Raw genomic sequence first — 27523 nt, 5'->3', positions numbered from 1 at the left:
TGAGATGAGCGGCTGGCACAAGGCTCAGAGACCCTTTTCCTGTGTTCTGTGTGTGTGAAGGAAAGAACAGTAATGGGGGCTCAGTAATCTAAACATAGCAAGCCCCACCTGAAAGTGACTGCTGCACACACAATATATCGCCTGTATGGTAAGGCCATGTGCAAATATCTGAAGCAGTGGATGGGACTCACTAATGAGGATGGGAAGAAATCATTTCCTTAACTTGGTTAAAAGAAGTTAAAGCATCCTGGTGCAAATAAAAGGCCAAACAGTGGCCATTGTTTTTGCAATGGCATGAAGAGGCCAACAGACATAAATATGAAACCGAAGTCCATGGTATGAAATATATCCAGAAAAAGTTGGAATACTAAATAAGTTACCATAGGGACAGAGTTAGGGTTTGTGCTCCTACTGCTCCACCCCCTCCCTATTCTCTCAGTTCACTAAACCACAAGATAAAGAGAAAGAGAATGAGAAGGAAGACACCAGGCAGGAGGATAAATTGGATGTTTTCCCCAGCTGATGCGGTCATGGGTGCAGCCGCAGATGCACCTGGAAATGGAACAGCGTATGCAGGACCACTGGTGGATGAAGCACAAAGAGGTAACATGTAAGAGAGTGCTACAATGTGAGTGGCTGGCAGTAGCCAATCAGGTCGAAGCATTCACATCATCAAGCAAGTCACAGACACATCTACTATGTAGAGGCCTAGACCAAGAATTAATTCAGACCCAGATGGGCCTAAATATCCCTTCCACCTCAAGAGAGTATGAGAAGGAGGGCAAACCAGCTGGCTGGGACACTTCCCCTCCCCTCACTAAAGCGATGCAGAGGATGAAGACCCCACACTGCCCCTCCCTGAGGCCCTCTTTTCCCGAGGGACTACCCCCACTCCCGAGAGAAGACTCACAATACATGTCTCTTGGACCCCATTTGATTTAATGAGCATTTAAAAACAGTTTCCCAATGTTAAACAAAACCCAACCCAGTTCCTTGAAGAGTTGCAGAGCGTGTTTGAAGGGTACAGACCAAACAGGGATGATGAGAATCAACTGCTTCATTTAGTTGTACCCAGTGAAGTGAGAAGTTGAAAACTCAGCATAGCTTAGACAGGTAGCTGAGAATGAATGGGCCCTGAATTAATCTCATCAACTGCTCAAGGCCATATCCCAGTCTATCGTTGCCTGCAGATTATGCAGAGAGGGTTAAGGATATGTTTGAGAGGTACTTGGGCATTACCTATGAGACAGAGAAGGTTCAGGAAGCTATAGTGACTGTCTTTAGAAGGTGCTGCCCAGGCCTGCTTAACTTACTGCCTGACCTTCTGCTCTTTAGCATTTGACCAGGCCTCTATCCAGGCACAAGCCCTTTTTCTTCTGAGGCTTTTCTTTCTCACTCATTTTTTACCTCTTTCTCCCATTTTTCTTCCTTTGCTGTGTTTTCTGCCACACATATATTTCTGTTTTTCCACCATTTGAGTCTTCTCAAACACAAATGGTGGAAAAAATCCAAATGCACCCAAGGCAAGCATGTATCCACCGATCTACACACCTCCGAACCGCACCTGCGCCCAGCACCCGAAACCTTGGATCCTTTGGCCATCAACCCTGGCCTCAAACACTGCTATTCAAGTCATGAGCTTCTCTCCCTCAACTCTGGGTACCCGTACTCATGCTGTACTAGGGCCACCCCTTCACAAACAGAAGGTGCCTTATCATGCCCCACATGTCACTTTGTGACCTACACCTAGCATCTCTTTCCCTGACACTCACCATATGCAGCCGCACAGAACTCAAAACACACTGCACCTCACAGGCCCATGAACACACCACTCCCTCACATGTCCCCCTCAACATTCACTCACTCATTAGTCAAGCATCAAAGTCTGGGACCTGCTGGATGATCTCATCTGATCTTCTCTTCCTTAGTGAAGCCTAGTTCAACCCTGCCAATGCTCTGCATACAATCGCCAAATATCTGACTTTATCTGCATTCATTATCAGCTCAAATTCTGTCAAAGATATCTTCACCATCATCAAAGTGTTAATTTGCCCACCTGCCAGCTCCACAGCTATCGCAGGAGCTACTTATCCACCTTTTACCCACTTCTCAGACAAAAATCAAGAACTTCTTCAATATCTTCTCCCCCCAACTGGATCGCTTGTCTCTCACCTCTCTTGCCACAGAGACCAGCACCAAGCCAGGACCCTTCCTGATCTTCTGAACAGAAATATCTATTACAGAAACCGTCAACACAATGCAATATATCAAATCATGAGCTCCCTCAGACCCCTGTCCTTAGTACATCTTTGTAAGAGAACTTGACTATATTTGCTCACCTCTATAATCAATGTACTGCTCCCAAATGCCAGCATACCAGAATTCTGGAAGCATGCCACCTGACCATTTCCAACTATAGGCCCATCTCCCTTCTACCTTACCCAGCCAAAGTTCTGGAAAAACTGGTTAACTCATGTCTCCCCTATCACCTCGCAAACAACCTCCTCCTCAACCCTTCTTAGTCGGCCTCCAGAGCCAACCACGGCACCAAGGCAGCCCTCATCACCACCAAAGATGACCTAAACCTAATGACTGACAAGGGATACATGGTAGTCCTCATCCTACTTGACCTCTCAGCAGCCTTCGACAGGATCTCTCACCCAAGGGAGTAGCCAGAAAATTAAAATACCCCAATTTCGCACCACAGCTCTTATGACACCAAGCAAACAGCGCAAATCATCATGACCCTCCCCAGAGATCTCTGGTCTCTTCCATCCATGCATCTATCCATTCATCCTTTCATCATTCCATCCACCTGCTGATATCCTCCATTTGACTTTTACATTCTGTCATCCATCCATTCTTTCACCCATCATTCAGTCTTTCACCATTCCATCCAGCCGCTTATTCATATTCAAACCTATTCATCCATCAACTAACCTATCCATCAAATCCATCCATCCATCCGGCCTTTCACGCATTCATCTCCTCATCCATCATTTCATTCATCCATCCATCCATCCTTCCAAATATTCATCCATCCATCCTTTTGTTCACCCATCCATCCACCATTTCACTCCATCATTCCATCCACTCCTTCACTCATCTAACCATCCTCACTTTCATTTTCACCCCATCCTCCTCTAGAGACTCCACAAGACCAGAGTCTGTAGCCTTGCACTTCAGTGGATCTGCTCCTTCCTCACTGGTTGCTCTCCAACGATTAACTTGCCCCCTTTCAGTCAGACTCCACCAAGATGAACTGTGGCATACCCCAGGGCTCCTCCTTATGCCCCATTCTGTTTAACGTGTACATGGGGCCTCTTAACACTATTGTACTCTCCTATAGCTTCATAATTTTCTTATATGCAGATGACATGCACCTGATCCTCTCCCTCTCAGAAGACACCCATCACACAATGCAACTTCGTCATGTGCATGTTCACCGTAGCAGGCTGGATGAACAGGAACTGACCGAAGCTCAACAGTGACAAAACTGCGTGGCCGGCAAGATGGCCGACCGGCAGTGTTGAGCTTGAGCTCCTGACCCACAGACATCATCCTGAAGCATCCTCCCACCCCGTGGCACCAGTGACCCCGTTGATGCCTGGTGAAAGATCGCAGTCTACTTTAGGTAGGCAGTGAGACCGTCAAATTCAAAATACGGTGCAGGGAGCCAGTCTATGCACTGCCGTCCCCGAGCACGACTGCTGAGGCATTGGAGGTTTGGCTCTTTGCTATGCGGTGGCAAAGCCCCTGAGCCTGAGTGTAGCCAGGGCTGTGTGCCTACTTGGACTGCTGTGTGCCTGCGGTGGTGTGTACCCCTGAGGCTGGCCTCTTTCCACCAACGAGGGCCCGCATTGATCTGCAAAAACAACAATTGATGGACAGAATGCAGAACAATGTCATACATTCACCCCAGTACAGAGATCTGCGCCTAAATCCATCGTTTTTTTTGCTCACCATGCCATTCCAGTTTGAACCCAGCCATATGCAAATCAGTCTTGACTCTGTGCCTCATGGGAACAGTCCAGCCCGAACTGCCAAGCCAGGTCCTCCGTGGACTGGAAACAAGCATCCTAGGACCGGTTTCGGGGTTTCACCCCTCTTCAGCCAGGATAGCTTGATTCCAGTGGCATGGAGAGCACAGGACTCACGTCTGAGCATACCCGTCCCACTCGGGGTGACAAATTCAAAAACAACAATTGATGGACAGAATGCAGAACAATGTCATACATTCACCCCAGTACAGAGATCTGGGCCTAAATCCATCGTTTTTTTGCTCGCCATTCCAGTTTGAACCCAGCCATATGCAAATCAGTCTTGACCCTGTGCCTCATGGGAACAGTCCAGCCCGAACTGCCAAGCCAGGTCCTCCCTGGACTGGAAACAAGCATCCTAGGACCGGTTTCGGGGTTTCACCCCTCTTCAGCCAGGATAGCTTGACTCCAGTGGCATGGAGAGAACGGGACTCACGTCTGAGCATACCCGTTCCACTCGGGGTGACAAATGCAAAAACAACAATTGATGGACAGAATGCAGAACAATGTCATACATTCACCCCAGTACAGAGATCTGGGCCTAAATCCATCGTTTTTTTGCTCACCATGGGGCATATGTATCAACCGATTTTGTATTCGCAAACGCTGCGAATCGCAAAAAAACAGCGTTTGCGAATACAAAATCGCAAAAGGAGATGTATGAGGCATTTCAGCCTCGCAATCTTAAGGAATCGCTAAATTTGCGATTTCTTAAGTTTGCGTAAGCATTTAAGAAATCGCAAATTGCGATTTCTTAAATGCAATGTAACACGCACCCAAGTTGTGCGATTTCTCCTTAAGAAATCGCAAATTATCACCAACTTCAAGTTGGTGGTAAATTGCGATTTCTTTGAAATATGCCCTTTTTAGCATATTTCAAAGTGCCATGTAGTGCACATACATGCCCTTAGGGCATGTATGTGCGCCATATGTGCACAGATGCTGATTTCAGGGGTGCATCAGGGTGTCATCATGACACCCTTGCACCTTTGAAATTATTCTCAATTTGCGATTAGCAAATAGCGAATCGCAAATTGAGAAGGACTTCCCATTCATTGCTATGGGCCTCCTGGCCCATAGGAATGAATGGGATGGTATTCCTTAATTGCGATTTCGCAATTTGCTAATCGCAATTAAGGAATTTTAAGAAATCGCAAATGTTTTGCAATTTTTTAAATACATCCCGTTTTGCAATTCTCAAATAGCGATTCTCAAAAAATCGCTATTTGAGAATCGCAAATGGAGATGTTGATACATATGCCCCCATGCCATTACAGTTTGAACCCAGCCATATGCAAATCAGTCTTGACCCTGTGCCTCATGGGAACAGTCCAGCCCGAACTGCCAAGCCAGGTCCTCCCTGGACTGGAAACAAGTATCCTAAGATCGGTTTCGGGGTTTCAACCCTCTTCAGCCAGGATAGCTTGATTCCAGTGGCATCCATCACCCCCCCCTTTTGTACCGCATTGATCTGCAGCAGCTGGATGCACCACAGCAGAAGATAGCAGAGTTGTGGCCCGGGTGGCCGCCCTGAGTCATCGAAGTCCTCGTTCCTCGCAGTGCAGTGGATCCATCCCTGGGCCGGAGCAGAGCCAAACTGGGAACCCAAAGCAGCCCTGGCATATTGTCCGACCGGCCCCCACCCCTATGGGGGGACAAGTGTATAGCACTGCTGCTTAACAAAACCGGCCCCCAGCACTGCTGCTTTTGGTACTGGGGGTCGATTTTGCAGCATCGCTGCAAAACCAGCCCCCACTGCTCCAAAATCAGCCTCCACCATTCTAAAACTGGCTCCCACCCTTCCAGCCTCCCGGGCAAACACCCAATTACTGCTAAGGCCAGTCCGGTCCTGGGCCTGAGTGCAGCCGGCACCGTGAGCATCTTTTGAACTGCTTCCCACCTGAAGGTGGCGTGTTACCCCCAGAGCTAGCCGCTTTCCACCGATGAGGGCCTGCATTAATCTGTGGCAGCTTAATGCGCAGCAACAGAGGACAGCCGAGTTGTGGCCAGGCCTGGGTGGCCCCCTTGAGTGGTCAGAGGCCTCGTTTCTCACAGTGCGATGGCCCCATCCCTTGGCCTGAGTAAAACCGGCACCACAAGCATCTGTTGGACTGCTGCACACACTGCGGGTGACTTGCTTGTCCGTGGGGCTGACCCCATTACATCAGTGAGTGATTATTTTGGTCTGTGGCTACACAGCACATTACAGCTGCAGCCTGGGGAGTAACAGCCAGGCCCGGGAGGCCTCCTGGGCCCATAGGAGTTGAAGAATGGTGCGTGCCGGAATCAGCAAGAGTTGATGTTCCCTCTGTCCTGCCATCCACTGCAGTGCAGACCCCCATGCTAAGGTAGACTAGAGAGAGCCTGATTTGGACCATGGCCCTGGTGCCGTCGATGGTAAGGAGACACTGTCAGCCTTGAAGGGGTGAGAGTGGGCCTCGCCTTGGAAGCAGTGCCCGCAGAGACTCGGTCGTCATTCTACGTCTCCACATAGCAACTTACTTTGAAGGACCCCTGGCGGACTGGCCGTGACTGGAGTCTGTGGCTCGATACCTTGTTGTGTAGTTTTCCCTTCACCTGACGGCATCATAACGGACCCTGCGCCACCTGAGCTTGGAGCCCCCTGGAGGTGATAATCCGCAGAGAGGGGACATCCTAGGACCTATTGAACTGGTCTGTGGCCGGGCTACTCGGGCCCTGGGAGAGAGAGGCCTGGTAAGTGCAGTCTCCCTGAGGGTCTCCGAGGTGCACGGACTGAGTGTCTATCAACTGCTGGGGGAGGTGAGAGTCAAGGTGGATACCTGACCTTTCTGGCAGTCCAGTGCTGTGGGTGATGATGCTGGAGTGCCCCATTTCACAATAGACGTAGGTAGAGAAAGGTCACCGCTTGGGACCCAACAGACTAAAATGGACAAGTTCACTGCCAGTGGACCTGCTGGAGGTCTGTTAGGTGAAGCTAGAGGGGCTTGCATGTGCCCCAGCACTCGGCGGAGCCCAGATTTTGCAGGGTATCGAAGTTTCGAGCGCAAACGTCCAGGCTAAGATCGACTCTGTCTCCCTTGATGTAAATCCATTCAGGACAGACCACCATGGCAGAAAGAACTACTTCAACGGAATAACAAGTTGTCCAAATGCGGGAGGAACTGTCCTCCCACAGGGCCAAGGTGGCAGCCCTCATGGCACAGACCCAAGACGCAGAAGTTGGAAATGCATGCTGAGGATGCCGAATGTCAATCAAGGAGATACAATCTAAGCTTTGTGGGATTCCACGAAAAGATTGATGGCCCTACACCTGAGCTATTCCTGGAGAGGTGACTCAAAGAAAAGACCCCTGAGGATGGCCTGTCATAGGTTTTAGTGGTGGAAAGGACAAATCAATCCCCGGCACAGCCCCTTCCCCTGGGGGGCCCACCTCAGACTATAAGTGCAAAGCTCCTTAACTATAGAGACAGGGATGCAATCCTCCAGAAAGATAGACGGCAGGAAACCCTGTGTTGAAAACCATATGATTCGCATGCTCCCAAATTACACCCAATATCTCCAGCACCAGAGACAGACGTTTGGGTGCGGTCAAACAGAAATTGAAGGCCATGGGTCTCACATATATGCTGCTCTACCCTGCAAAGTTAAATGTGCTGCACGAGAATCGTTCACATTACTTCACCAGCCCGTAGGATGTGTGTGACTGACTGTAGATACATGGAACGGGTCGTCCGCCTGAGTTAGTGTCCAGGACACCCGTGGCCTGGTCACTTAGAAAATGCCGGAATGGAGTACCAAGACTTCTGAGAGCGAGACAACGATGGAGATCGAAGTCGTACCCCTGGGTGGTGATGTGCTGGGATAGAACACTGAAGATGGAGAGCTGGAGGCAGGATAGGGAGGAAGCCAGAGCCCTTGTGGAGACTTGTCACTCAGCTCCATCAGTGGACAGAGGCTCTGAGGTGGTGGAGGATATACCGGACCTTGAGATCAAGCAGCTCCCTCATACTTAGCCTATGAGTGATGGCTTGAACAATGCCTTCTGTGTTTGGACCTGCCTGGCCTGGAGAGGGAGGCCTTAAATATGACTCTTGGCATTGTGAACCTGGTGTGGGCCAGGACGGCGACACAAGGAGGTCTTGATGAGACTGGCTGGGACTGCTTTACTTGTATCTGTGCCTGCCTTAATATGGGGATGTCAGACACTCTGGCAGTGCTAAGGGAAGTCCGGGGCAGGGTGAGGGATGGTGGGCTGGGTCTGAATCCAGCAGCCTCCCTCTCCTCCTCTTTTCCATCTGCCGATTAACTAGGCCCGGGCAGTAAACTCTGCTCCACTCACGGGGTTTGTGGAATTCGGGCACTCCGCGCTCTGAATTCCTCCTTTTGGGCACAAAGTGAAGGTTTTTTTCTGTTCACGCCCTCGAGTTTTGTTTTGGCACTCAACCGTGAATGCCAAGATACTCTTGGGCCACTTGCGAGCACACGCTAGGCTTTTCAAACAGCTAGTAAGCTCCTGTGAGACTTCGCGCTCACTCGTATGGCTTCTGGTCGCAATGGCACCAATCTAGTGGCAATCGCGATTGCAAATGAAGCAGTCAAGCAGCTTTTTTGCTGGAGATGCAGCTGAGAGGCTTTTGGCGTGGATTTTCTTAGACTGGCCGTTGACGTTGTCTTTATTGTGCAAGAAGCCTATTTTAAAAAAAATTGAAACAGGAAGGAAGTGCTTCAGAGACTCCAACTTCCTGCTCCTGTCCAGCAGGCTCCTCCCGGTGCTTTGTCCCTCTCCTGGTCACTTTTCATTGGGATTTGGAGCTGGAAGGATCACTGCTGCATATATACCACTGGATTTAAGGACTTTAGGACAGATTAAAAAGCCCTGTGCTCCACATTTGCGCCGCCGTTGCGTCACTTCTGTGACGCAGCAGCGGCGTAAACCATGCACCACGTTGCGCCCTTTTTACAATGTGATGCATCTAGGGAGATGCGTCACGTTGTAAAGCCCTGCGACACATGAAACCTGCGTCAGGTTTCATGTGGGCGTTCCCGGGCAGGGGGGGACGTTCCGTCGCAGGAACGCCTCGGAAAAGTGCATGAGTGAAATCTACAAGATTTCACTCACTCACTTTTCTGACGCCGCTGCGTCATAACCTTGCACCTGCTTGAAGCAGGCGTAAGGCGAGACGCACCATGTTGAGGATAGGCCAGGATCGAACAGTGCTGGAGTTGCATCGCGCCCGCGACACAACTTCAGCACTGCGCCAACCTTACGCCGGCAGATGCGACACGCATCTGTTTATCCTTGCGCCATGATGCTCCGCATTGTAAATGCGGCGCATCTGTGGTGGCACAAGGGTAAACTTGTGTCACGCATCTTTCCTGGCGCATCCCTGCTGATTTGCAGGGATGCGACAGGAAATGTAAATCTGCCACTTTGTATTTGAGATTTCACAAGTACGTTGAAAAACTGGTGTATAAGGGTAGTCTGTTTGATTGGGGGCATACACCTAGATTTATTTGTACTTTTATTCAAGTTTTACAATTTTTTGTGGTGAGCGGCCTGCAGTTTTAGTAGGGGCCTATTTATTTTTTGCAATTAATTTACCTTCTTTCGTAAAGGAAAAATGTTGCACAGTTCAGCATATTTTCATCTCCGTGTTTTTAAATAAGTTTTCAATATTGATTTCATTTAATTCACTATGTGGCCTAATCTGCCAATGGGCATTTCCATTCAGTAGGCCCAGTACTAGTCATGGGTGCATGAAACGACTGTTTCTGTGGTGTCTGTTGAATTGAAACATCAATTATGTCATGGATCAAATTGCAAAATGTGTTTTTTGGGGGTATTTCACTTTTTTTCTACAAACAGTGTATAGGTTGGATGATTGTATTTGATGCCTTTGGAGGCTGTGTGTTGTTTTAAAATGCCTTAACAGTTACTTTTCGTTTTTAGCATTGCTGAATCAATGCTCTTTTTTCTGTGTTACCAATCTATGCCTCCTTTGTCTGCCCAGTGTGTGAGTGTGCTTGCCATAGACCACCATTTGTCAATTGTTCCCCATGCCATGTGGCCAGGGGCTATTTTATATAGTCAGTGCCCATAGGCCTGTATGTGTTATTTTTCCATTATCAAAGTGGCGACTGCACACCTTCCCTTCTTCATTGTTAGTTCGATTTGATTGAGTTTTGAAAATGCGTGCGTGCAAGCAGCTTGCTGTATCGTCCCTTACACAGCATCTGTATGAATACAATCTACCAAGGGAGGCGACTGTTGCGCCCCCGGCTGCTGCACTGCTAGACTGAGGAAACTTTCCTCTCAATACTGCGCTTCTTTTTAATCCAAGTGCTCCAATTTACTCAATAGTACTCAGTACAACGTTACATGAAAGTCCCAAATTGTTCGATCGTTTCTAACATGTTCATGTTTAAGCATTCGCAGCATGAGACATTTGAAAATGCTAAATAAAACATTCTAAACCTGTCATCAATGTCTCTGGAGTGACTACAAACGATCGAACAATTTGGGACTTTCATGTAACGTTGTACTGAGTACTATTGAGTAAATTGGAGCACTTGGATTAAAAAGAAGCGCAGTATTGAGAGGAAAGTTTCCTCAGTCTAGCAGTGCAGCAGCCGGGGGCGCAACAGTCGCCTCCCTTGGTAGATTGTATTCATACAGATGCTGTGTAAGGGACGATACAGCAAGCTGCTTGCACGCACGCATTTTCAAAACTCAATCAAATCGAACTAACAATGAAGAAGGGAAGGTGTGCAGTCGCCACTTTGATAATGGATTTGTATTACTTGACGTCCCGTCAGCGAGTTGCACCCCAACAGAGCGTTAAACAACGAAGAAACACGAAGTCTTAAAGTATCACCCCAGAGACTGTACAACATTTAACCAGCACGAGCACATGGCTATAGCAGTATATTGGTTGGACTGCATCGCTTAAACAACTTGAATGTAATACCTACGCTAATTCACCATGGACTAATATCGCAAACAATTGTTTTAGGGATTATGCTTAATTTAATTATTTTCTCATGTTTACCGTTCGTTTCATTTTGTTTGCAACATGTATTCACAGTTTGTTTGATTTGGTGGGCATCAGGTTCTGTTTAAGGGTTATTATTGACACGGGCAATGCATTATGGGACAATGAGGCATCAATCTCTTTGATGAACACACAGAGGGTATGGGAGGTCACGTGGTCATTTGCAATTAGGGAGAACATTAGGAAAATGTGTGTGACAGACGGCTTTAAAATAAGTGCAGTGTAGATGGGAAGTCGATGACTCCCTGAATGCGGAGAACTACGGGCGCACCCGAAACCGTGGGTTACGGATCACGAGGTAAACGCACTAAGTGGGCTTTCTTGGGAAGTTGGTTAAAGCGATGGGTGATTATGTTTGGTTGTTTTCTTTGGTTACATCGTTATGTTACTTTAGTCACAATAACTAGGGGAGAACGGGGGCATGATAAATGTGGGGATTTGTTTTTTAGTTAAGTCCTGAAGTATTTGTAGATTTTGTTAATGCAGTATGGTTGCTCATGCAGTTTTTTTCGATTTATTGCAGTACCCCTGACGAAGAACTTTTATGGTTCGAAATGGATTGGGTTTTTATAAGGGCCAGCTCGAAGGAATGTTTGAAGCACATGTTCATGTTTAAGCATTCGCAGCATGAGACATTTGAAAATGCTAAATAAAACATTCTAAACCTGTCATCAATGTCTCTGGAGTGACTACAAACGATCGAACAATTTGGGACTTTCATGTAACGTTGTACTGAGTACTATTGAGTAAATTGGAGCACTTGGATTAAAAAGAAGCGCAGTATTGAGAGGAAAGTTTCCTCAGTCTAGCAGTGCAGCAGCCGGGGGCGCAACAGTCGCCTCCCTTGGTAGATTGTGTTATTTTTCCACCATGCCTTCTTGCTTGTTGTTGTGACCATGTGGCTGGCAGCCATTTTGTGTAGGCAGCCAGTGTGCATTTGCCTTAGGCCTGCATGTGTTCTTTGATTGTGGCCATACCTCCTTGCTTGCTGTTTGACCATGTGGTCGGTGGGCCTTTTGTGTAGGCATCTAGTGTGCTTTTGCCATAGGCCTGCATAGTTTCTTTGTTCCCCATGCCTTCTTGCTTGTTCTTGTGAACATGTGCCTGGTGGCCATTTTCTGTAGGCAGCCAGTGTGCTTTTCTAATAGGGCTGAATGTCTTCTTTGTTCCCCATGCCTTCTTGCTTGTTGTTGTGACCATGTGGTCAGTGGCCATTTTGTGTATGCAGTCAATGTGCTCTTGCCATAGGCCTACATGTCTTTGTTCCCCATGCCTTCTTGCTTGTTGTTGTGACAATGTGGTTGGTGGCCATTTTGTGTAGGCAACCAGTGTGCTTTTGACATGCCTGCTTGCTTGCTGTTTGACCATGTGGTTGGTGTCCATTTAGTGTAGGCAGTCAGTGTGCTTTTGCCATAGGGATGCATTCCGTCTTTGTTCCCCATGCCTTCTTGCTTGTTGTTGTAACCATGTGGCTGACAGCCATTTCGTGTAGGCACTGCATCAAGTGTGCTTTTGCCATAGGCCTGCATGTCTTCTATTTGTTTCTCATGCCTTCTTGCTCAGTGCTGTTGTTGTTGACCATGTGGCACTGGCTGGCAGCCATTTTGTGCATCCAGCCGGTGTGGCCCTTTGCCATAAGCTTACATGGATGGTTGAGATAGCAGTTTAATAAATGATATGCTTGAGGATAATTTCACTTATTTATTTTAAAAAAATGATTGTGATTTTTTTTAATTTTAATTTCTTGTAAAATTTTTGGATATTTTTTTTATTTAAATGTTGTCCATTTTAATTTTTTTATTGTAATGTTTTTTTACTTTTCATTTTTAAATGCAATTTGTTATGTTTTTTTCCATTTTCCTAACATCTGGCATCAAACCCATGTCTGCTGTCGATCCACAACAGCATTTATGGTCTAAGGATTATTCAAATGTCATCTGCACCTCCCTGAGTGCCACATCCCATGCGAAGCGCATAAACAAACAGTTACATCTGTATGTTGTTGTTGTTGCTCTATCTTATCTTTCCTGAGTGTACTCCATGAAAGGTTATGTTGGTGTAGTTTCACGAAAGGATAGTTACACTGTATTGCTAATTATTTATAATAACGTAAGTAACCACACTAAATGATATTGATTGTTTGTACTACTAATGGAACTGCAACAACAATGCCATATTTCACTGATGTTATTCTTGCTTGTTTGCTTTTAGGTGCACTACAGAAGAGACATCACCCATAGTACCGCAAGATAGAAGGCCTATGCATGACGTGATGTGTGACTGAATATGCAACACGGGCATCTCATCAGCTTGTGAAGCTAATTGCCACTGCCAATTGACAGCATCAAGGTGGCCCCAAAGAAAGGTGCTGCCAAGAAAGTGGCCAGTGGGGAGGAGAAGAAGCAGATTTCTTCCACTGGCATGCCGACCACAACCTTTTTTGGCAAACTTGTGCCTGCCACACCCGCCTCTGGCGAGCAAGTTGAGAGCACCACCCCCCCCAACCTTAGCCCAGAACCATGTCTCAGTGAGGCCACCACTGCAATAAGGCTGAGGCCGACGAGTAGTGACGTTGAATTGGATTTGTCTCTTTTGCAAAGTAGTACACAATCATTTCAGGAAACAGAGCAATGTGTGTGTTGCCTGATGCTGAGCAGAACAAGAGGGTGAGCTTCTTCAGATCACAAACCTCCTCTTTTAGAATCATTGGCTCCCAGATCACCAGCAAGGAAAAGGAAGGGTACTACTCCACCATTTTCTCCAAGCACTAACTCTGATGATGAAGATAGGGACATGGAGTGGACCCCAATAAAGTCAAGGAGACAACAGGAAAGGTAAGGGAAAAGAAAATATCCTGAAAGACTTACACTTCTAGAAGGGGATGATGAGGAGGATGAGGATGACGAGATAGTCATGGTGGAAGGTGACACAGAGGAATCTGACATTGCCTTTTAACCTGCTCTGAGGGATGTGGTACAGGTAGCACTGCCACCAGCTCCTATATTTGCAAAATCCCGGCTAAGACCTGCACCAACCCCTACCTCAGGAGAAACACAGAGGCAATCTCACACCCACCTACTTCCATTTCTTCTTCAGGCTTTGGCAATGGCACAGTAAAAAAGTACTCCTCCCTTGTTTGGGACTTTTTTACGGCTAGCAAAGAGGGGAGCACATTGAAATATGCAGCATTTGCAGCGCAAGTGTTCATTGAAGTATGCCTGGTACACATTGTGGTACTGGAGGCCAAACAAATTATATGAAAAAGCACCACACAATCAAGTGGGAGGAGCACCATAAAAAAATTGCTGAACATGATCGTGGTGGTGAGGAGAGCCGGGGAACATCAGCTACAAGTCCAATCATGGTGGAAAGTGATGATTAGGAAGAAGAGGGTGACATCTTCAAGCAGAGCAGCCCTGTCCCCAGCAATGCGCTAGCAGATTCATCCACCTCTGCGACATTACAATGGCACAAAATTCAGAGTGAGATGGAGTCAAAACAGCATAGAGTAACTGCCCCTCCACGACATGCATTGAGTCTACCACCACCATCAACTTCTTTAAAGACGCTTATGTTGGTGGCCTCAAAAAAGAAGAAAATCAATGCTACTATTCTGGACATCTTTAAGCAGGAGGGGATCTATAAGCGGAACCACCCAACTGCACGTTTGTATAACAGAAAGCTGGCAAAAAGTTAAGTGCTGCACCTCCTGCCGTTTTTTAGGTCTCGCCTGACCCAGCGCATGCGCTGGTCTGGCGGGACTTATTGAGAGGGTTCCAAAAAGTGCTACCAGGCCAGCCTAGAGCTACAGTGCATGTGCGTGGGCGCGCGTGCCACGCTTGACCATGATTACTTTCACTTTCACGGCCGCACGGCCGGTTTGATGTTTGATCGCGATCACTTTCACTTTCGCCACCGCACGGCCACTTGTTTCCTCTTGCACTGGTCCTCCTTTCCCCACACCGATCCCATAATTTACTTTCATCAGTCGATCCCTTTCACCATCTTCCTCTCCCACGGTCTCCCTGTTACTGTCCGTCTTCTTATGTTGCCGTTCTAACACGCTTGTTGTTGCTGGTTCCTAGCTGAGTAAGGTATGCCTCTTCGGGCCCTGAAGGGTAGGAGTGGCCAGAGTCGGGGATTTAGCCTCACAACATGTTGAAAGGTGGGGCGCCATTTTCAGTTTCGCTGTTGCTTTGTAATCACGAATGGCATGGGCCACTTGTCATGTATGGTACCTACTATTCTCGCCTTTCATCCTTCCCACTTGCCCAGTTTAATTGCTCCCCTTCTTTTTCCTCTTCCTTGCACCCCCCGCTCCTCCCTCCTCGTTCCACTGACAACAAGACTCGTGTTCATTGTTCCTCTCCCATTCACCAGAGGCCCTGTTTTAACCACTCCTCTAGCGGGCCCTGCAAGACTCTTCTCCCTTCCTTCGCATGATCCTTTCGTGGCCTTTCTACAGCTCCCCACCCTATCCCTCCTTAAGGATTCCCCACGTTGCCTCTCTCTGAGGCTCACATCTCCCTCCTTTAAATGTCTATCGCCGTCTTTTCTCTCCGGCCCTGCCTTTTGAGGCTCCTGTCTCGCTTCACTGAAACCCACGCCTCCCATTAAGAAATATGCCTCACCGGCTCATCTCTAACCCTCTGCCGTTTCTCTTTTCCAGACCTCGCTCCACTCTTTGTGAAGACGGCTTCATATTGTTATATCTGAGATCCTATCCCTACTTCCTTTGAGACATGCCATCCACATTAATTATCTCGCCCTTAGCCTTAACCCCTTTCCTGGTTTTCCGAAACACCCTTTTCCTTTTTGGGAATCGCTGCCCCATCTCTCTCTCCGGTATTTACCACCTCCATCACTTCCCGTCTCCTCGGCATCTCAGCAGTGCCTGCCTCTTATTATGGCCTCTCTCTGTGAGACTAGCCTTTCCCTCTCGTCTCATTTTCACTCCCTCTTTAAGGCTTCCATTTCCTCTAATAGAAGCATATTTTCGCCCTCCTGGACCCTTACTCTCACACGCCTTTCTGAAGCTTACTTCTCCCATTCTTGACTGCTCAACATGGTCTTTATTAAAGGTCCTATTTCCCGTCCCTTCCCTCTGCTCACCTTCCTTTCCAAGACTCCCCTTTCTGAAGCTAACCACTCACTCTTTCCCTTACTCCCCTCTCCGAATTCCACATTTTTACCCTACTCGATCTGTGACACACCTGCCCCTTCCTTCCCACCAATGGCCTCTACGTCCTTCCCCGCTCTGTTGAAATTCCCTTCGTTAAAGGACCCGTCTCCTGATTTCTTAGGGTCTGCATTTACCCAACTAACTCCCGGGCTCCCTTTTATAAAGCCCTCTTCTTCATCTTTCTTTGTGGCTTACAGCTTCCTCTGCGCTTCCCCCCACCCCACAGTACTTCCTCAGTCACGCTGTCTTTTGCCTCCCCACCCCAAAATGCCCAGCTCCTTTGTCTTTTTTTGTATTTATTTCTCTCCCTTCAGACATTTATTTAGGTTTTATTAAGGCGAGGTCTCAGTTTTCCTTCCTTGTTTTCCTAGGAGGCTGCTTTCCTCAACTCCTTAAAAAGCCAAGCCCACATGTCACCCTTCTTACTTTTAGGGTTACCTCTGCCTTTCGCCCCGGAACGCCCTGGAACAATTAACGCCCGATCTCCCTCTAACCATAACTGATCACCATAAAGTGGGGGCTGGCCTCCACAGACAGCTTCTGTAAACAAGGAGCTTTAAAATAATCTGGTGTGGGAGGCTTATGGTGGGGCCTCGGGCGGTGACGAGAGCAACACGTTTTGGGCTAGGTGTTGCCTGTGAAGAACTCTGGGGTTATGTGGTTCTGGAATGGGTTTGGTACGGGTAGGTGGCCAGCTGAAGTCATGGGAGGATGCTGGTTGGAGCGGGGCTGCCGTTGCTGGTCTGTAACTTAGGTCCCTTCATAATATCGGATCGTCAAGCTTTGCCCTACCTACAGGGTTCAAAACACCACTACTGCACATCACACAAAAAACCTGCACTCAAAATCTTTGAAAAACATGGCCCTTTTTTTTTTAACCTTGATCGATGCAAAAGAAAAACACAAGATGCTTCTAGGGATGTCATATGATGAGATAAGTATTGCAGGAAACAGGGGTCCCTGAAACCAAACGATAGAGCAAATAAATGAATATAGTCAAAATTGGAACTATATTATAGCCAATGTCCAGCCGGGCATGGCAACTTTAATAAGTAGAAATTCTTGACAGTAAACAAGGAAATGTAAGTAGAAATTCGGTGGGACACACGCCTGTATCCTATGACTTACATACCAAGTAGACAGAAAATGACAAAACACATTCAGGCAATTACAGTGATGTTTCTTTGAGAAATAATGAATAGCGAAACATCTGATATTCAGATTGCCACCTTCACATTATATTACATACAGCAATATTTAAGGTGTAGGGTGGGCAACAGAGTCGACGGCGTTTCGATCCTTATGAGAGAGATACAGGATCATCATCAGGACTAAATTAGTTAAATTGCCCTTATTTAGAATGCCTGAGTAAACATCGGACATAAGGCAAACGTACAACCATCATAAATATGGGAAAAACAATGAAAATAATAAAGGGGAGGGAAGGGAAAAAGGAAAATAATAATCAATCGATTTGTAATTACATATAAACATTACATTTCGCATCAAAAAGGTACTACGTCAGATCAAGTGCTCGTTCAAGTGTGCATTCCTATGCAGAAGTGACATCGTAAGCAGTTGTTTTATGGCAACTAATGTCTAAACAAAAATACGAAAATAGACGATTTTAAAGGTTACGTTAAAAAAATGTAAAAGACATCATGACAACCGTGGTTTAATAGTCACTAGTTGCGCGGTACGATGTGGACCCGTGAGGCGCACGAGGACGCTAAGTGAAGAAGCCTGTAGAATCCGAAGGGTCAAAGGAGGGGTGGCGGGGAACGAAGGTGAAGAGGGGGTAAGTGGATGGGGGATTACCTCAAGTTGCCATGGAGGCAACGGAGAAGATGCCGATTCACGATAAGGTAACGTTGAGTTAAGGATGCGAATTTACGGTAGGACAATGCCTGTGAATAAATGGAAAACATAAGAAGGGCGAAGTGTAGTAGTGAATGCGTAGGGCGTGCCGTGAATGAAGGGCTTACCTACGGACAATTCTTCCGGGAGGAAGGACACGGATTGGTCTAGTGAAAGAAAGTGAAAGAAATGAATAAGGATCCAAGTATAAGAAGCGGGACATCTGGATCGCGAGTGCGTGGTGGAAGGGCTTACCTCAATCAACTTGCAGAAATGGGTTCCGTGACCATGCAGTGTGTACGGACGATGCCGGATCAACTGTGGGGGCAGATAGGTGAAGCTACCTAATGTAGGTGTTTCAGGTCATGTGGGTGGTCACATGGTGTATCATGTGGCCAGGGAGCAAGGTCGTGCGAGTGTGAAGGCAATTGTCGGCGGAACCAAGGCGCCATGTTGGAAGGGTAATTAAATAATGAGAAAGGTGGCCAGCGGGTAGCGGGACGAGTGGAAAAGAGGAGGGATTCAGTGAGAAAGTGAATGGTAAACGCAAATCGCATATTACAAAGAATTTACAATATGTACATACATATAAATAAAATATGTGATTTATGTGGAGCAATAACCATCAGACATCCAGTGATGGGAAACGATTACCATTAATCACGGAGCCTGGTGTGGAACCCACGGGGGTGTGACCTAGAGTAGGTATTAGTCATTGTTCAGAAAATTGTAGAGTGAAAATGAATCCAAAAAAGTTCATAGTAAAGAGGTCCAGTCCTCAAGGCGATTCAGCCCACTGTGTATGCTTCCTGTTTTGAGAATCCATTTCAATTCCTCTTTGTTTAGCAGTTGGGCGAGATCAGCGCCTCTGGGTGGGATCTTCACTACAGAGATTACTGTCCAGCGTATTTCATTCTCAGAGTGGCCCTTGGCCTCAAAATGTTCAACCAATGGAGCGTTCGGAGTTTTGCATCTTAATCTGCTTCTGTGTTGGCAGATTCGTACCCGAATTTTTTGTGTGGTCTGACCTATGTAGATCATATCGCAGGGACATAAGATAGCATAAATCACATTACAGGTGTTACAATTACTGAATTGTGTGAGTGGTTTACGTATATTACCATATACAAATTCTTTGCAGTCATTGGTAAAACCACATACTGAACAATTGCCACATTTATTATGACCAGTCAAAGAGGGTAACGACCAATGGTCATGAAGGGTACCAGTGTTTGTGGTGCTGGGGAGAGCTGCTCTGACCAAGTGGTCCTTAATGTTATGATGAGATAAGTGCAACAATGAAAAGTGTCAGGTGATGTTTTTCGCTTCTATGAGTGTGGTTGTGATGAGTCTGAGCATTGTCTCGCTACAAGCGTCTTGGGATATGCTCAGTCACAGGGACAAGTGACCTACATACCGTGCACTTAAGACACCTTGCTGAATGCGCCGTCATGGCGTTCACAGGTTTGGTCAGAAAGAAGCTGTTGTGTTGAAATGATGGATTGTAGTCACGAGGTAAACCAAAGTAGAGGTTTATTGGTAAGTTACAGGATGGTAGTTACAAGTATATAAGTTGGTTAATGGCCCCACCAGGAGCGGCATCTTTGCTGCTCAGCCCACTCTCTCTAACTGTCGTTCCTCCAGTCCACCAGGCACACCAACGTTCCACACAGTCATCAGGCATTCCAACATTCCATATATACACAAATGCATACTAGCTGAGCAGCAGGAAATGTAAGTACAACACATCCTCTTCCCTTGAGAAAACAATGAACAAAAACAGTTACAATCCTGTGTGAGGATGACGTAAATTTGCAGAAGAAATGTTACAACATTGCATACTGATCAATGTAACTTTGGAGAAGGAAGGTACATAGTAAAAACAAGAATTTGCAATGCAATAGGTCTTGCATTATAAAAGTGTGAGCAGTTGGCATTGCTAATAATAATGCAACACTAGCTATTGGCATTGTAAAAGATAATGGCATTTATTTATGTGTTTGTTGTATAAAATAGATAAAAAAGGCATTGTCATGAACAATGCCAATAGCTTAAACTTTTTCAAATGCGAGACATATTGCATTGCAAATGCTTGTGTTTTATGAAAGGAGTGGGATTCTTAGAATTTGTGGTAGCCATCTGCCTGAAATGGAAGGTATCAAGTAGGACCTATTTTGCCAGAGTTGCTGTTCCAGCGCTACAACACGATGTGCTGCAGTTGGCTAGACAAGCTTTACAGCAAAGTGTTGTTCACACCATCCACCTAACAACAGACATGAGGGCCAGTTGTCAGGCGACTGATTGCATCTGCATCACTGCCCCTGGATCTCTTTTGCAGGGATAAATCAAAAGATATCTGCAGGTTTTGGCCCTGAAGAAAGTTTTAAGAGCATTCGGCGACATGCAACAGTGGCCATGTTTGCCATGGCGAAATCCCATACAGCTGTAAACATTTTGGAGGAATTTAACATCAAGGTGTATAAATGGCTGGGACTTAGTGGTCTTAGAATTCAATTTGTTGCCACAGACAATCAGTAACATAATCAAGGCCATGTCAGATGGACTATTTTATGATCCTGTGTTTGGCCCATTTCATCAACCTGGTGGTGCAAGACTTCCTAAAAAAAAAAGACATATTCAGCAACATACGGACCACCTAAAGAAGAATCTGCACTCATTTCAGCCATTCTTTTAAAGCCTGGAAACAGTTGCAGATTATTCAGTATAAAATTAGAGTACCAGTTAAAGCCCTGATACAGAAGGTGCCAACACATCGGAACTCGACCTTTTACATGTTTGAGCAGTACAAACAGATCAATGACTGCTATTCAAAGAGGGGATGCAATTTGGAACGCTATGACCATGGATACTGACAAATAGGGCCTAGTCAAATGTTGGACATAGATGCTACTCCCTTTGAGGTTTTCACAAAGGTAGTTAGCAAGGAGGACAGTATGATGGGGCAAACTATCCCACTGTTGCATCTCCTACAGGACCAGGTAAAGAAGGTGTCTGAAAGGTTCACCCCTGCAGGTGTGATTGAAAACACAGAAGCGCATGCCTTGACTGAGACCTTAATCCTTCACTTGATTTGTAATACAAGGCTGCAACATGACATCATCACGTCCTAAGACTATATCTGTGCCTCACTACTTGATCCATGGTACCAAACATTTCTGCCCATTTTCATTCCTTTTTCTGAAGGGGATGTTTTAAAATATAAGAGGTGGATTGTAGTGCAAGCCAGAGTCTTAAAAGAACGGATAGAACTTTGAGTTCCACCCCTCAGGTCTGGGGTATCACCTTCAACATCCAGAGTGGCCAGTCTTCTCTCACAGCAGCCAACAACACCTTCAACCAGAACACCGGCAACAACAGCAACAGAAGGACTTGACCCAACCTCTGAATTGAATTGGTTTCAATTTTCAGGGCTCAAGTCCAGTGAGGAGGTGATGGCAAAACAGGTTGAGCAAGTGGCAGAACCAAAGACCATCCACAGGATATTCCAGGAGTATCTGGATGATCCAAAAGAGATCTATGTGGATCAAAATCCATTGATGTATTGGTATGGGAAGATGTGCGAATGGCCAGAGCTCAGCAGACTGGCAATAAAGTATCTGGCTTGTCTTGTTGCCAATGTATCTGCTGAACGTTTGTTCAGTGCATCTGGTGCAGTTGTTACAGTGAGAAGGACCAGTCTCCTGCCATTCCTGAAACAGCAGCACAGGATGAGGAGGAGGGTGATTGGTCCTAAATTGATTCAAATGTGTTAGCTGACCAACTCCTGGGTGAACCACCTGAGTTTGAGGAAGAACTCTACTTCCCGGACTAAGTATGCCAGTGTCCCTAAAGGACTTTTTAATAATTTCTCATCGAACGTAGCTCTATCTTCGCAAAAAAAAAAACTGGTAGAACATTATTATTTTTGTGTCAGATTTGTGATGCCCCACCTTTTCCTTATGTCATTTATAGCTTACATTAAATGTCATGTAACAAAGTGCTTTTGTTTTTGATCTATTAACAAATTATATGAAAAATACTTTTTCCAAGAAATCTTGTCTGTTTTCTTGTCTCCCTTACACCCCCCCCCCTTTTAAAATATTCCCTTTTTCTTGCAGCATATTTTGTGCATAATCTTCTATAATTGCCAACAAAATAATACCTGTTGAGACATTGTTGTATGTTACAAATTATCCACCCTGGTCTCAACTGGGTGTATGGGTATCCTCCTGTAGTTGTTAGTACTTACTTTGAGCAACCGCTGGGTTGCAAGAGGTGATCCTTGTGGGATCGTTTACTTTGTACCAATTCCTTGGACATAATATGTTTGCTTAGTTTATACATTATAGTTTCCCGGGAGACTCCTATTTATACTGATAACTATATAGAAAAAATTCGAAGTGGACCTTCTCTTCTTTCCTCTACCCCTACCACTGCCCCGGCAGCTCCCAATTCCTTCCGTATCCTCTTAGACAGACTCGAGAAATTAAGGAAAATCAAATTCGCACCAACCTTCATGCCAGGATGCTTACGGAGTATCTGAAATCCATTATTATCCCTTTGGGGTTACAAATCCGTAACACCCTGGCAATTTTCACACAGGACCCCAAATTTAGAGTAGGTTTCAGCCATTTGGCCACCACCTGTTCTAGACCTTGGACGATCCTTGGAATAGACACAGCAATTGAAGACAACTGCATGGAGCTGGACAAAACAGACTCACAGATGCAAAAAACCTTTTGGATAAAATTAACACCACGATATCCACCTTCAACACTTTTAAACAAAACAACAACAAAAACAATGATTCAAAAGGACATAAAAAAACTATCACAATAAAAAAACTTACCCATACCTATGAGAGAGTTCTACAACATACCTTACCAACCTCCCAGATACCAAAATTGAGGAAGATATCGAAACAACCAGAGAATAACTTTTTCGGATTTCTCACACACCTCAGTAGAAGGCTCAGATCTGGGTGAGGGCCACAGCTCAAACAGACCCCAAAACAGACCACAACCCCTTCATCCTGTTGGTTTTTTAGACACAAATCGAGGACGAGGAAGAGGACGGACCAGAGGCAATTACCAATATCAATACTCCCGGAAACGACAGACCCGCCGCAAGTTCTACCAATAGGGGCCTCAACAGTAACTGATTCTACCACCACACTTGATCATAATCAAAAAACTTTCCATATTTTCAACCTTTCCAGACATGTACTTACACCCCATGAATTCCCCCTCCTGAGCAAAGGTCTTTCCTTTGTCCCTACAGACAGAAGTAATTTCTTCTAACTACAGGAAACTCTCTTACAATTTTTTAGGCGCATCAGACTGAAGCAGTTCTATGCATATAGACCTTCCAATGACCAGATCGGTTACTCTCCCTTTCAAGCACCTTCTACTTTCCATCCGCCGGCGATTCTCATGCCCCCAGAAATGTTAGCATTTGAAAGATTGGTCCTCCATGAACTAAAGACTATCCAGAGTGAACACAAGTTCATACCTTACAATTTGACCCTGGCGGAAAAAGAGGCTCTCCTTAACCGAACTCAAAACAAAAGCATGGTCATCAAACCAGCAGACAAGAGAGGGGGAATTGTCGTTATGGACATTGACATGTACGACGCTGAAATAATGTGACAGCTCAACACCACAAGCCATTATCAAGCACTACCTACCAATCCTCTCCCGGATATAACCATTCCGTCATGAGCACCGAAAGGGTTAAAAGTCGTTTTAATATTTTTTGAGGAGTCGTGATGCTATTGTGCACCGTGCCTGCACGTATTTCCAGATTTGAGCTGGGCGCTCGACTCTGGAGTATTTCTGGTGGTAGTAAAACACATATATAGAAACTTTTAAGGTTTACTTTAAGGAAAGAGGTTTACTAATAGAGTCAGAAAAGTAGTATAATTAGAGAGAAAATACATTGTAAATGAGATTTTAATGTATTTTGCAAAGTCACCCCGCACAGGAGCCGCATCGCGCATCCCATGTGACACAGAAACAAATGGATTTGATAGGTTAAACACCTTTCTATCATGAATGCAGGAAGGTCCCATCCTTTTCCTCCATATTGTAGAAGTGGATGTGATTTTTCACACTTTCCAATTGCCACTGACCATTTTGTGTTTCTTTGGTGTTTTACTTTATTTTTTTCCAATGATTGAAGATGGTGTCTGCTCCTGAAGATCATTGAGAGCAATATAAGAACTCTTCAATTGAAGAAGAAGAAGTACGGGCAAAAAAAAAGAAAGCATTGTTTGACAATTTTTCTCAAACTCACCCAGGAGAAAAACAGTAAGTGCAAGAAAAGTCATGTGCAAACTGTGCCAGAATATTCTATCTTGTGGTAGTGAGGGGAAGTACTCATGTGGTACTTCTAGCATATACAAGCATCTCCGAACAATACATGGAACCTGTCTGGCAAGAGCAGAAATAGAGAGAGCCAGCAAGGAAGATGTGCTCCTGGAGACAGGCACATCATCTCCTGGTGAACGCATTGCGGACATACCGGATACTATCCCGGAATTTGCAAAGTTTGGCATCTTTGAACAAAATGCAAGGTGGTACTCAGTGTAGGTGAGCAAGCTATATCTACTCTAGGTCAGATCAATAACACATACACATTTTAATTTAGTTTGCAACTGTGTGACTATTTCTTGTTATATATACTGGTATGTTACTGAATGTTTAAATGAGTGTATGGTTGTGTAAGTGATTGAATGTATGAGCGAGTGCATGTACTAGTGGTTGTATGAGTAAGTGAGTGGTTGTATTAGTCTCTGTTACAGTGAGTGACTGCCAGTGTGTCAGTGGTGAGTGAATTAGTGTGAGTGGTCTATTACTGATTGAATGGGTGCATGAGTGTACAGATTTTTGAATGGGTGTGTGACTAGCAGTATGGATGAGTGAGTGGTGCTTGTGTATGTGCCTGTTTAGGTGGGTGAGTGGGTATGTTAGTGCCTGTTTGTATGTATAAGTCAGTGTGTGAGTAGCTGTATGGGTGAGTGAGTGGTTGTGTGACTGGGTTATCAGTGAGTGAGTACATGTATCAGTGGCTGTATAGGTGAGCGAGTGCCTGTGTGAGTGTATGTTTGAGTGAGGTGCATGATGTGTGAGTTGCTGTATAGATGATTGAGTGTGAGTGTCAGTCACTGTATGGATGAGTGAGCAGGGCCGGGCTGAGAACACAAAGCAGCTCTGGCAATTTTATCAGACCAGCCCTGGGGAGGGTGCAGGTATAAAGCACTGCGGCTTAACTAAACCAGCTCTCAGCACTGCTGCTTTTGTTACTGGAGGCCGATATTGCAGCACTGCTGCAAAACCGCTCCCAGTAATAAAACCAGCTCCCACCTCTCCAAAACCAGCCCAACCCTTCCAGCCTCCTAGGGAAATGCCCGATGCCTGCTACGGCCATCCCGGCTCTGTGAGTGAGTGGTTGTGTGGGTGCCTGTATGGGTGAGTGGCTTTATGGGTGAGTGAGCGAGTGTATGAATGAATGTATGGGTGAGTGACTGAGTGTGTAAGTGGTTGGATAGGGTGCTTAATATGTGTGTCAGTGGTTGTATGAGTGTGGGCATGCATGACTGGCTTTAGGTGTAAGTGAGTGCCTCAGTCAGAGGCTGTATAGGTGAGTGAGTGGGTGCCTGAGTACCTGCATGAGTGTGTGAGTTGTTACATGGGTGAGTAAGTGCATGTGTCAGTGACTACATGGCTGAATGAGTATGTGTCTTAATTGTTGTATGGGTGAGTGAGTGGCTGTGTGAATATCTGTATGGGTGCATGAGTGGATGTCTGAGTGGCTGTGTGATTGAGTGAATAACATAACATGTGTATTTGCAAAGCGCACTTTCACCCAAGGGTGTCTTGGTGCTGAATAACAGATGTTTAATGTTACCCAACTCAATGGAATTCATTTTATTGACCTCAGTAGAATGAAAGGCTGAGTGGACCCACCAGAATTTGAACCTGTGACCATGAGGGTGCACAGAGGCCCCTACAGTGAATGCATTAGTCCACTAAGCCACCAGACCCAGATGTTTTAGTGGTTGTATGAGTGAGTGAGTGTCTTGATGAGTATCTGTATAAGTGAGTGAGTGTGTGTGTATGTGAATGGCTGTATGGGGGTGTAAGTGGGTGTGCCAATAACTGTATGAGCATGTGAGTGGTTGTGTGGATGACTGTATAGGTAAGTGAGTGGTTGTGTGAGTGGCTGCATGGGTGAGTGACTGGGTGCATAAGTGGCTGTATGACTGAGTGAGTGGCTGTGTGGGTCAGTGAGTGGGTGAGTGAGTTTGTGTGTTAGTGGCTGTATGGGTGAGGGAGTGGCATTGTGAGTGGTTGCATGGATGAATGAGTGAGTGGCTGTATGGGTGAGTGACTCAGTATGTTAGTGGCTATATATGTGAGTACATGGCTGAGTGAGTTTCCATATGGGTGAGTGAGTGTGTGTTAGTGGCTGTATGGGTGAGTAACTGCGTGTTTTAGCACCTTCATGAGTGAGTGAAAGGGTGAATGAGTAGCTATTTCAGTGAATGAGAGGGTGGGTGCATGAGGGGCTGTATCAGTGAGTAAGTGGCTATTTGAGTGTCTATATTGTTGAGTGAGTGAGAAGGTGGGTGAATGCCTGTATGAGTATGCCTGTATGAGTAGCTGAGTGTGTGTATGAGTGTCTGTATGGGTGAACAAATGTATGTGTGAGTGCATGTGTCAGTGAGTGAATGCAGCTGTGAGTAGCCATATTGGTGAATGGTACATGAGTGGCTATATGAGTAAGTGAGTGTGTCTGTGAGTATCTGTATTCGTGAGTAGGTGGGTGTGTGAGTATCAGTATGGGAAAGGGTGCTTTATTGCATGTTTGGGTGGCTCAGTGGGTGTATGAGTGCCTTTAAGGGTGGCTCAGTGGGTGTATGAGTGCCTTTAAGGGTGGCTGAGTGCATGTTACAGTGGCTGTATGGATGAGTGACTGGCTGTGTCAGTAGCTATATGGGTGATTGAGTGGGGGTTGTGAGTAGCTCTATGAGTGAGTGAATGGCTCAGTGACTGACCGAATGTGTGAGTGAGTGGGTAGATTAGTGACTGTATGAGTGAGTGAATGGGTATCTGAGTGCTTGTGAGGATGAGTAAGTGGGTTTGTTAGTGGTTGTATGAGTGACTGACAGGGTTCATGAGTGCCTACATTGGTGAGTAAGTGCATTAGAGAGTGACTGTATCAGTAATGGCTATGTCTGTCAGTGGCTACATAGGAGAATGAGTGGCTGTGTGAATGGTGTACGGGTGAGAGACTGTATGTGAGTGGCAATATGGGCAAGTAACTGTGTGTGTGTACCTGCATGAGTAAGAGAAAGGGTACATGAGTGCCTATATGAGTGAGTGAGGGGCTGCATGAGTGACTATGGG

The sequence above is a fragment of the Triturus cristatus genome, chromosome 5_2, assembly GCF_964204655.1.
Source record: "Triturus cristatus chromosome 5_2, aTriCri1.1, whole genome shotgun sequence".
NCBI lineage: Eukaryota > Metazoa > Chordata > Amphibia > Caudata > Salamandridae > Triturus > Triturus cristatus.
Note: the sequence above shows the minus strand (reverse complement) of the source record.